The 10,513-nt window shown below is 33.3% G+C and overlaps 1 pseudogene; it reads left to right on the top strand.

The window, feature by feature from the left end:
• The first annotated feature begins 234 nt into the window (after positions 1-234).
• On the top strand, positions 235-317 carry LOC147830394 (small nucleolar RNA U3; annotated as a pseudogene).
• The last annotated feature ends 10,196 nt before the right edge of the window (positions 318-10,513 follow it).

The following is a 10,513-nucleotide window of genomic DNA, read 5'->3' as shown; positions in this document are numbered from 1 at the left end:
CCACTTACTCATAGTTCTTGGCTTTTGACAAGATGTCTGACATCTGAAATGGAAATATTCACTGTATAATTACACAACTCTTAAAATATATATATTCATGCTAAAAACTTTTAGATGAGCCTATTTGAATATTGTAGGCCATCATTAAAATTGAGGAACTTATTCCATTGAATCTGTGATTCATAATCATATCCTCATATGACATTGGAACGTTTTCCAATAGTATTTATACGTAAGGCTATACTTTCAGGGATCATTTCTATAGTTCGTTCAGTATTTATACATAGTTTTAAAGTTATAAAACTTCTGTATATGGTTTATCTTTTGGCCACTTATGCTAAGCAAGTCTCCAGTAGAACAAAGGTAATTTATGCCCCATATCATGGTTCCTAATAACTAAATTATAAAGAGATTACAATGTACAAGTGATGAATGATCTAAATAGCAAAGCAATTATTAATTCTGTGCTTTAAGATAACAAAGGGGAATTTATAAAATGTTAGTTTGTAAAATAGAAAATTTCAATGATTTAAAGCTTTCCTATATAAAAACTATGTAGCCTAATCTCCTTTCCAATTTGATCTTTCTTTTAGTGTTCACAAAACTAAAAATAGTTTGCAGAGATTTTATTTCAGTGAGCAAAATCCAATTATTATTACTGAGATATATTTACATTAGAACACTTAATTAACAGTTTATTACAACAAATCCCATAATCTAAAACTCCATTTATTATTTATCATTATTTGGGAAATGTATAGCAACAAAAATACTGTAAAATAATATGCCTATTAGTCAATATGCATATAGCACAACAGCTACAATCATGATGGATAATAAGCAACACCAAAAATTCCAATGGGTTACAAAAATATGAGTTAATATTTTTCCCACTCATCAATATGTGATTCAGCTATAGAACATCTAATTTCAGGTGGGCTCAACAGAACTTAACAAAGCCTGACTGGACTCTAGGCCTGGGCTCAGGCTCCAATTTATTCTATCTGTCTTCATCACTCTGGTCCAGATGCTATCCAGGGCTTATTCTTCTCATGGTAAGTAGAAGGAACACAAACACTCGTGCTGATTCACACTGGCACATTTGAAACCAGGCTCATACTCTGGCTGCTTTCATTCCATTATTACAACAGGTCACATGGCTGACCTCAACATTGATGCTAGAGGAAAATATACTCTGCCTACCCTAGCGGGAAGGAGATAGTGCACTTACTTGGCAAACAGCTTGGGGTACAAGCCTTTCACAAAGAAGAAATGAAGCATTAGAGATAATAATATTTCACATTTTCTGAATACTTTATCAACATTATTTTAAACTTCATAAATGTATTTGTATACTTTGGGGAATAACCTCTTGATCGTTCAGGTAAAATGATCCACTTATAATAATAACTTAGTTAAAAACTTAGTCAAAATTTTTGTCCATTAATATTGTTAGGTTAAATAAACAGTTAATATTGAATTTGATTGTTAACATATAAGAATATACTTAGGTTATATCTCCCAGAACAAATCAAAGGAATATGATTACATTTCTTGAAATATTAAATCATTTAATGATGACATTGTGTGAACAATGGAACTTTTACTCATGATGACTGGAAATAACTTTTTTTTTCTAGCATAACTTTAGGGCAAATAGCAGCCAGTAATACAAATCTAACATTTTTCTTTTTGGTTTTGGGGGGCTTTTTGGCACCAGGGATCAAATTCGGGACCTTGCGCTTATGAGGCAGGCGGCTCTAACATTTTTCTTGTGTGTTAAGGAAAAATACTTTTCTAATATGATTTATATGATGTTCTACTGTAAAATTGTGTTACATAGGCCTGCTCTTTTAATGATAGTAAATTTAATGTCAATAGAAACTCAAATATGTTGGAATGTGAAGTCTGTAACACTATTTCAGCACCATCACCATGTGCAGCTACTTCCTTGAGTGCTCCCCCACCCTGGGCTGAATGAGAACTTCAATAAACAGTCCATTTGATTCTTGACATTGCATCCCAGAGTGATGAGAAATGAAAAGGCTGTTATATTTTGTTTTGCTTTTGTTTTCAGTGCGCGTTTTGAGTGCATGACTTTCTAAGAACTGAAGATGTTATTTAAGAATAACATTTAATAACCGTAAGTCACATTAAAGTGTAATGGCTAAAAGAAAAGCAAAGATATTACACAGTATTTCTCTAACTAAAAATCTTCAATGATTCCCAAGTCACCTAGAGAATGAAACACATTTTAGCCACTTACACTTTATTTTTGTTGTTTTGTTTTGTTTAGTTTTTTTGAAACTGAGTCTTACTGTGTAGTTTAGGCTGGCCTTAGATTCACTACATACCCAAGGCTGGCCCCGAACTCACAGCAATCTTCCTACCTCAGCCTCCTAGGTGTTGAGATTCCACACGTGGGCCACCATGCCTGGCTTAGTCACTTCCTTTATCCTCCACCATTCCCCTATGCTCCAGCCAAATTAAGCCTTTCCCTGTTTCTGAGTTTGCTCTAGGCTCCCTCACATTTTTAACTGTTTGACTGTCCCCTTTCCAAGCAACATCTTTTCCTGTTATCTACAACACTAATGACCTTTCAACATTTGCTTCTATCAGTAAAGCAACTTCAAGGCCTGAATACAGCTTTCCTCAGAAATATTTTCTGATAATCCTAAGATATAAAGTTTTCATTGCCCACCTCTTGCCATAGTTCTTATCATAATCTAATTTCTGTACTATTTGATTCACCAATAGGCATTTATTGAATATCTACCATGGGCAAGGAGCTGTTCCTATCCTCCATAAGCTCAACCTATTATGTGTGTTTAAAATTCTGCTGCCTATGGTGACAGATTTAAAGACTACTCCTAAGCAGTCAGTAATATAGTTGAGATTAAATATGTTCACAAACTGAGAAAAATGGTATGATTGTTGAATGATGACAACAGTGGGCTACCGAATCCTGAAGAGTGAAATCAATTTCAGTTAAGAACATCAAAGAAAATGTAATGTATAGGTGGCATCTCAGATATTTTTTGTTGTTGTTTTGAGACAAAGTCTTAGTATGTAGTTCAGGACGGTCTTGAATTCACAGTGATCCTCCTGGTTCAGCCTCCCAAGTGCTCGGATTACAGGAATATGCCACCACGGCCAGCTCAGATATTCATTTAATGATGGTAAAAATTCTAGAAAAAAGGAAGAAAAGCCCAATACAAAAGTTAAGTGTTGCACAAAGACAAGAGTTGAAAAATGCAGAAAGGAGGCAGCATGTATCAAATATAACAGGCCCATGGGTTTGTTAAGTGGAACAGTGAAGAGTAAGACTAGAGAAGTCAGGGTGAGGCTTGGCCATAAATAATACTAATTCCTCTGAAAAGATGTCTGGGCTCCATTTGCAGAGAAATATGAACTTATTGAGAGTATTTGAACAAGGTAACTTCCTGATCAGATGCTACTTAGGAAATTTAAACCAAGTGGAGTTTATAGAATAAACTGAATAAGAATCTAACTTGTGTTAAATAACTGACTGGGAGTGGGATATCATACATATAGTCTAGAAAGAGTTAAAGAGGGAAGTGGAAAAGAAATTGTGAATTCAAAAGTGTCACAATATTAAAATAGAGTCAATAGGAACTAGTACCTGACTGCATATGGGTGAATGGAAGGTAGTTAGCAAGCATGGCCACGAACAAAGGAAAACAGAACAGGGAAGTACTGCAGGAAAAGTATTACAATGTTTTTGAAATATACTGAATTACAAAATAAGCTCACAACTATGGTATAGTGCATACTATAATATATCTCACAAATCAGCATATATAATTAGGTACAGCAGCCACTTAATGCTTAACTACACATTGACCTGTTGTTCACTGTTTCAACTATTTATATCTTGTCTCTTCAATGAAATCAGATAATTATGAGAAAAGGAAATAAAGGAATAAGGGGAAATTAATTGAGATGTACAAAATTTATGTTCTACATTCAGTAACAATATAATTGCTACTATTCAATTTTACAGAGAAGAAAACTAAGACTTAAAACTATCAGGTAGCTTGTCTACATTACCAGAGATGATGTAATATTCCTCTTGTTCTTTATCTTGTTTTTCAACCTACCAGTGGACAGAGCTTCAGAGACTCAGATTTTGGATAATCAAAACCAAACAAGCAAGCAAGCAAACAAATATACAAACAAAAAACACCCACAAAAACAATGAACACTTCAATAATTACAACTATAAAAATCAAGAAGACAACTAATACCTGCAATGAGCTTGTGAATGTATGAAATCTGCAAGAAAAATCACAAGTTTTCTTCCCAAATTGTGTCAAGATAACAGTTGATAGGTTAGAAAAGTAACAAAATGAATTTAAATAGAGGTTCTTCATGACCTTTACATTAGAATATAAAGTTTTAAATGGCTTTTTATTTTTTCTGGCTTCACTAGTAGATTTTTTTTCCTATTTTGTTTGGACTTAATATATATAGGTAGAGTGTCTTTTGTGGTTAACCTGAATGGTTTCCTTGAACCTAATGGCAATAATCAAATTCAAGAATTAACTTCTAATTAATATTTTAGAACATAATTTCTTTATCCCAAAATACGTATCTTTACATAACAGTGTACTAAAGGGATGCATACATGAAAATGTATTTCATCAAAACACACAAAAAATGAAAAGTGCAAATTTTTTGACATCAAGGAAGCAAGCTCCATTGTACTAGCATGAATAAATTCTCCTTAAGCAAGTTATAAAATAGAGCATGGACTAACATATCAGTTTTAAAGCTGAAGTATTTCCACTGTTATCTTTTTAGATAACCATACCCCACTTGTGAAGAATAATCCATCACAAATAGCTAGACCACCCTGAGTATAAATGGTGGAATAGTCCCACTAACAAATGGACAACACACATACACAAAGAAAGAAAAATAGCAAATACAAAAATAAAATTCTACTATCTCTTTCTCGCTATATTTGTTAGTTTATTTTTTACTAGACTCTCTTTATTAAGGAAAAGATGGATTTAAAAATTTTTATGTTTATTTAGTGTTATAACTGCCTATGGAAAGTATTATATGAAGTAAGTGTGATTTCCAGGTGGTGCTTATTTATTGCAAATCAGGTCCAAATTGCAATACACTGAATATAGAAATTGCTTACTACCCAGTATAAAGTGAAAGATAACATCTTTGTCCATAGCCTGGTGAATTTCAGCAGATAACTTTCTTCCAAAAGCCCAAAAGCAAGGTAGGATGAGGTAATAGGAATTTCAAAATCTTAAGAAAATAAATAAAGACTCTTGGAGAAGCAGGCAGAAGATTTGGACTACATTCAGTGCAGGAGTAGGTCTAAGACCCTCTAATTTCCTACCAGACTCTTTTTCAGAAAACCTTTTTCTAAAATAAGAGTTAGTCACCTGGTCACAACAGCTCAAGCTGTGAAAATTGGTGATAGAGAACTTTAGATTGCATTTCTCCATAGATCTCTCTTGTCTTGCACCAGAGTTCATAGCAAATGAGGTGAAGGTCACAGGTCTTGACAGATTGGATCGAGTGTTGATTGCTGGTTCTTGGAGAAGATATAGAGACTGGGACAGAAATTTATCATTTTTGTTATTCTGGTATGTGCATCGGGGAAGACTGATATGTCTAAGTGTATGATTAATATTGTCTAAGAGCATATCATTATTTTTCAAAGAAGAAACTGAGATCAACAAAAGCGAAGAAATCTTCTTTATTACGTAGAGTGAATTATGTCAATATTTGCCTTTGGACCTGGAATTATCTTTTCACTACATCAAAAATTTGTAATACTTCTTAGGCCAAAATTGAAAACAAATTAAAACATTGTTTTCACATTTGTATTCATGCTTCAATTTTTAATTTGTTTTACTATCTGATTATATTGATCATAGAATAATCATGTGGCTCTTATAATATCATTTAAAATTAATCTTTCCTTTGTTCATGGTATCTCTGCCTAAAAGTAGACAAAATACTCCAACAGTAATACAAGTTTTCCTTGATTGATCCTCTCTCATAAAATCTCATCAATCATTTAGTTTTTACACATTTTAATCCTTCTTGACTTAAGTCTTCAAATTAAAAGTAGAAACACTTAATCAACTTAGCAAACTATTTGCACCTTGACATTATCAGTACAAAAACACAAAACAAAACAAGGCACATAAGAAAGAGTCCTCAGATATGAGACCAAAAAATATAGACAAAAAATAGAGATTAAAATAACAAGTAGATGCTTAAAATATATTTAAAAGAACATCATACTAGGTTGAAATTGCTAGATAAACAAATTAAGGTCTGTTAAGACATTTTGAATTTGGACAGCAATCTTCTGATAACTTCCAAATACCCACACCAGCATTAGGAAGGATGCATTTAATTTGGAACAATCTAGTCAATTATGATTAGATGTGCTATTTAGAAAAAGTCCTGTTTGTGCCTTTGGACTACTATAATTCAACTCATGGGCATGCGTGCAGGCACATGCAAACACGCGCGCATGCGCACACACACCTAGAAATACAAGCATAGATATCAACTATGAATTAATTACCTTCTCAACATGAAAGCAACCACTTAAAATTGTGCATTTAGTTCTATATATTTTTCTGACAGAAAAAAAACCTACTGATACTAGGTATAGGCAGACTTAGATTCCAAGCTGAAATTTACTACTTACCAACAGAGTGACTAGAAAAGCTAGTAATATTGCTTTGCCTCAGTTTTTTTATCTGTGAAATAAAGGAGTTGGGCTGGATTATTCCAAACTCATTTCCAGCTCTATAATTACATATGATTCTCAGACAAGTGGGATGAGAAAAATCTATGTGGCTTTATTGAATTGCCTTTGTCCTTACTTAGACCTTAACAGCTTTGGACTTAAGGTTGATTCATTATAACCAGGAAAGAACATTTCCATTTCAATTTCTAAGATAATCACAGCTAGGTTTAACCCTTTAAGATTAAATGTTAATTTTCTTATTTTTCTTAGACTATATTTGTTAGCCCAGGACCTTCCTATAATTAGGTGTCACTCTTTTGATTAATTCTGTATTTGCTTTAGAAAAGTGCCTATTTTTAGACCTTAGATTATTTCTAATGTGTGCACTTCCTGCCCTATCTATGCTTCTTCTTGTGTTTTTATGCCCTTTTCCTTGCATCTAAGTAGTACTTTACACTACTTTAGATGATAATTCTCTACAAGAATCTGATCTTGCCATTTAAGATTCACCAATTCTGTCCCAATAATATAAAGAATGAAGCACTTGTAATTCTAAGAAACATTTATGTTAAAAACAGCAAATGCTCTGGTTATTGCATTTACTCTCCCCAAATATCTATAATTTTCCTTAAAATGATGAAGATTATAATTCCCATCATAAAATATGTTCAAAGTTTTAATTATCAGATGGGCAAGAATAGACCTGCTTCACTTACATAATTTAAAGACTGCATCATAAGCTATAACTCAAAATTATAAAAGTATAGTCAATTAACTGCTGCACACACACAAGACATTTAAGTAAAATGTAAATTCAACTATGAGGTAACTAAATTTAAAGGGTTAAATGGATAACTCAGGTGATAACTTACTAATATTTTTTACTTCTAAAGTAGACATATTGATATATTAATTGTTTTAATATATAAAAGAAATATACAAATGAGAAAGATTGCTTTCTATTTTTTTCTCTTTTTCAGTGTATCACCAGGTCTTTAACACGGAAGAAAAAAGGATGACTGGAATACTAAGACCTTATACCATAAAAACTTAAATAGGAAATCATTGTTCGAGTTAAATGTCTCTAAATTTCTCCATTGATTAATTCTTAATGGCTTAAATAACTTCAGTTTTAATTGATTTCATAATAGTTAAAGCAAAGTTCCAAGCTGCTGACAATAAACATGTAGTCAGGAAGGTAACAGGATAAGAAACTGTCTTAGGGAATGCTTAAATAAGCAAAAGCATACAACAAGAATATAAACACCAATTATTGCAAGAAGAGAAGAATATGATTGTGCCATTATATTTCTGCTGCTTACACTACACATATTTCCAAATACATAGTTTTAGTTATTTTCTGAATTCCTTTACCCTTCAAAGTTTTTCTTAGGAAGCCCAGAGGTATAGAGAAAGAGAAAATTAATATCAAGAAAGACCTCTTAGCTATGCATGCTACCACACAATGTTAATCCCAGCTACTTGGGAGGCTGAAGCAAGAGGATCAAGCTCAAGGCCAGCATGAGAAATTTAGCAGTACCCTGCCTCAAAATAAAAAAAAATAAAATTAAAAGAGTTTGGGACGTAGTTCAGGGGTAGAGCACTTACCTAGAAAGCCTAAGATTCTGGCTTTAATCCTGAGTACTGAGAAAAAGTCTCCAGAGACTTCCTGATAAAGGTCTTAAATACTAGATTGCTCAATTATGAATTTGTTAAAAATCTGTCCTCACTTCTGATGTTTAATGAATATATAAATATTTTTACATGCTACATAAGGAAGTGCAGGCAGATTATCAACTGACAGCTTTTGAGAATGATGTAAACATTTGAAATCACCTTCCCCCCCTCAGTATTCTTTTTTAAATTTAACATTTTGTTATTCTATTAAGATTTTCATTTTTCTTTTTTCTACATAGTTCATTTTTTATTTTATGAAAAAATAAAACAAGATTTCATAACAAAATGAGAGAATAACAAAAGTTAATATACTGTGTACAATTATTTTCAAAGTACTGGTAGTTATTCAGACTATAAAACATAGCCAAAAAAAATTCTTACAAAGAAGTAACAAACAGATAATAACAGAACTTTCTTCTCAAGGAACTAAAAGAAGCTATATCATAAATGAAACAAATTGGCATATATATTAAAATATTGTTGAAACAAGAGAACAGGTAATTTGGGGGATTGTTTAAATTTCTACCTATTTCGAATTTTTCTTCCATTTTGCTCTTTTGGGTCTTGTAAATAAAGGATCACTTCATTTACAAATAATGATATTTTGACTTCATCCTTTCCTATATGTATCCTTTCTGTTTCTTTCTCTTGCCTAATTGCTCTGGCTAATGTTTTGAGGACTATGTTGAAAAAGGAGTGGTGATAATGGACATCTGTGTCTTCTTCCTGCCTTAGAGGGAAAGTTTTCAGTTGTTTCCCATTTAATATGATGTTGGTCATAAATGGCTCCTTTAAATTTGAGAATAAAGATCTTCTATACCTATTTTTTCTCTGTGTGTTTATCATGAATGGATGTTGGATTTGGTCAAAGGCTTTTTCTAGATCTATTGAAAGGATCATGTGATTTTTGTCTTTGCTTATGTTTATGTAATCAATTACATTTATTGATTTGTGTGTGTTGAACCATCCTTGCATCCCTAGGATGAAGACTACTTGGTCACAAAGTATGATCTTTTTAATAATTTGGTACAGTGCTTGCTTCGGCAGCACCTATAATAATAATTTGGTACATTTTGTCTGCCAGTGTCTTGCCAAGGATTTGCATCTATATTAATTAGAGGAATTGGCCTGCAGTTGTATTTTTTGGTTGGATGTTTGTCTAGTTTTGGGATCAGGATAATGTTAGCTTCTGAGAAGGATTTTGGAAGTACAACTTCTCTCTCAATTTCATTGTAAAGTTTGAGCAGAATTGGTGTTAGATCTTCCCTGAAGTTCTTGTAGAATTTGGCTGTGGTTAGTAGTGATTTTATTATTATTATTATTATTATTATTATTATTATTATTACTTCAATTCCATTGCCTGTATTGGATTCTTCAAGACTTTTAAGTCTTGTTGGTTCAGTTTTGACAATTCATCTGTATCTAGGAATCTCTCTATTTCTTCTGAGTTCTCCAGTTATTTGGCATACATGTTTATGGAATAATTGCTAATAATTTTCTGGATTTCAGCAGTGTCCATTGTGATTTTAGTGAAGACAAATAGGCCACCCTTACATTGACCTATAATAATTCAGACCACTAATTTCACTTAGTGAAATTCATTTAGGCAGCAATACCAAAGCTCAGTCATACCACTAGACTGAAAGACTTCTTCAGGACTGCCCCCTCTAAGGATTACACCCACCAAACCTGGCCTCCCATACCAGAATACAGGCCTAGTTATCTTCCTGGTCTAATCCTGGGACCTTCTGGGGGATTTCATTAGATCCTTATTTATTTAGCTCTCATCCTCTCCAAGCCTATCTCCCCAGTCTGTCTCTCACCTGGTCCCTGTGGCAGGTTCTGAAGCAAAACTCTCCTCCTAGATGCTGGTCTCCTTTTTGATCAAATCTGTCTGTTGATTGTCACCTCTGTTGCCCTGTACTGTGGAGAAACCAGCAGCAGGGCCAGTGTCGACTAGGGTGAGGCACACAGTTCTGGGCCCTCCCAGGCCCACACAGGACCTGGGCAGGTGTCAGAGCTGGCTGAAGGCAGGACATCCAATTGCCCCCAGTATTCTTAAACAAATTATTGGTTGCA

This window comes from Heterocephalus glaber, unplaced genomic scaffold (assembly GCF_053883595.1).
Source record: "Heterocephalus glaber isolate CG9 unplaced genomic scaffold, H.glaber_assembly_v1.0 deba00000122, whole genome shotgun sequence".
Taxonomy (NCBI): domain Eukaryota; kingdom Metazoa; phylum Chordata; class Mammalia; order Rodentia; family Bathyergidae; genus Heterocephalus; species Heterocephalus glaber.
Note: the sequence above shows the minus strand (reverse complement) of the source record. Positions and strands in the feature narration are given on the sequence as shown.